The 1,945-nt window shown below is 52.0% G+C and overlaps 1 long non-coding RNA gene across 1 annotated transcript; it reads left to right on the top strand.

Moving 5' to 3' along the window:
- Positions 1-199: 199 nt before the first annotated feature.
- LOC118452597 lies at positions 200-1,928 on the top strand. Its single transcript, XR_004842413.1, has 4 exons — positions 200-221; positions 1,268-1,288; positions 1,701-1,733; positions 1,848-1,928. It is a non-coding gene; the product is annotated as an uncharacterized LOC118452597 (long non-coding RNA).
- Positions 1,929-1,945: the final 17 nt, after the last annotated feature.

Below are 1,945 nucleotides of genomic sequence, written 5' to 3'. Positions count from 1 at the left end.
CCCCACCAAAAAATTCAGCGGACGGATGGTGCCGAGCGCTGCCGCCGGCCGATTCGCTTCCAGCGATGTTTATTTCTGCCCCTTTGAGCGGAAATAACAGCCGGGAAACACGGGAGCGCGGGAGGCAAGGCGGGTTTGGCGAAATCCTGCGGAAAAAATTGCGATAATTCCTAATAATTCTTTTTTTTTCGCATTCGCAGAGGGCCGGGAGTTGGAAATCCGTGAGTTTGGTTGCGCGTCTCGGAAAAAATGAATCCTCCGCGGGGAGTGGGAGCCCCGCAAATGCGCTGGGCCGGTGCTCACCGTCCCCAAATTCTATGTTTCGTTCAATTATTAATTCCAATAAATAAATTTCTGGAATATTTTGGGGAGAAAATACGCCCCGAACTACACGGAGTCCCAGAGGAAAAGGTCCTGGAGCTCAGATGCTCCAGCCCAAATTACTGAGTTTGGTTGGGTTCCATTTGATTGGCGTGATTTGACCTCAGAGCTTTGTTCTCTTGCGCCAAATTTGGGCCTCGGGCCTCTCCCCTCGCCAAATCTGGGCCTCCTCTCTCCGCGCCAAACTTCAGCCCCTACCTGCACGAAATTTGGGCCTTTCCCCATGTGCGAAATTTGGACCTCTCCACGCATAAAATTTCAGCCTCTCCCCATGCCAAATTTTGGCCCCTTCCCATGCACAATTTCGGCCCCTCCATGTGTGGAATTTGGGCCTCCTCTCCCCGCACCCAATTTGGGCCTCCTTTCCCCACGTAAATTTCGGCCCTTCCCCATGCAAAATTTGGGCCTTGCCCCACACATGAAATTTGGGCCTCCTCTCCCCACACCCAATTTTGGCCTCCCCTCCCTGCGCCAAATTTCAGCCCCCCCCTGCATAAAATTTGGGCCTTTCCCTGTGTGTGAAATTTGGACCTCTCCCTGCAGCCTCTCCCCACACCCCATTTGGGCCTCCTCTCCCCACACCCGATTTGGGCCTCCCGGGGTTTATTCCCCTCTATTCCTTTCCTTTTCCCCATTATTTTTAGGAGGCCAGGACGCCGCCACCACTCAGCGCCCATTTTATTTCCTGTGCGTCGCGATCCCGGGGGCCGCTCGAGAGCGGCTGCTCCCATCAAAATCGTGTCAATTAATTCAATTAATTAAAAAAAATGTGAATTAAGAGGCGTGAGGTAACAGCCCCTGTCAGAGGACGCCCCCCACCTGCCCAGGGCCCCCCAGGGAAGAAAATGCAAGGATTAAAATTAATTTTATTTTCTTGTTTTTAAAGGAAAATTGACAGCTGAGCTCGGTGAGGCGTTGGCATCCTCGCGCAAAAGCGGTTTGGGGCTTTTGGGGGGGGGGTTGGGGTTTCTTGGAGGGGTTGGGGGGTGCAAAGGGAAAATGTGAGGTGGAAAGGGAAAATTTGGGGTGGAAAAGGGAAAATTTGGGGTGAAAAGGGAAAACCCCATGTTGGAAAGGGAAAATTTTGGGTGGAAAAGGGAAAATTTTGGGTGGAAAAGGGGAAATCTGGGGGGTGCAAAGGGTAAATTTGGGGTGGAAAAGGGAAAATTTGGGGTGAAAAGGGAAAATCTCATGTTGGAAAGGGAAAATTTGGGGTGGAAAGGGAAAATCTGTGGGTAGAAAAGGGAAAACTTGGGGGGGCAAAGGGAAAAATTTGGGGTGGGAAAGGGAAATCCGTGTTTCTTCCTTTTTTGTTGGAGTTTCCGCAGAGGAATCCTGGGATCCCCACGCCGGTGAGCAAAATTCCCTCCCCCAGCCCAAAAAAATCAGCGCCCGTTTGCAGGGAATTTTTTGGGCGCCGACCGATGTTTTGGAATTTTCATTTTCCTTTTTTCCCTCCTTTTTAGGGGACCACGATAAAAAACTAGGTGGGTTCCCGCCCCCTCTGGGCACCTTTGGGTGCTTGGGAGGGGGTGGGAGGAGGGGGGAGCAGCTCCCCCACCAG

The sequence above is a fragment of the Egretta garzetta genome, unplaced genomic scaffold, assembly GCF_000687185.1.
Source record: "Egretta garzetta isolate BGI_Z169 unplaced genomic scaffold, ASM68718v1 scaffold407, whole genome shotgun sequence".
In the NCBI taxonomy this organism is placed as follows: domain Eukaryota; kingdom Metazoa; phylum Chordata; class Aves; order Pelecaniformes; family Ardeidae; genus Egretta; species Egretta garzetta.
The sequence above is the reverse complement of the archived record's forward strand: the minus strand, read 5'-3'. Positions and strand labels throughout refer to the sequence as shown.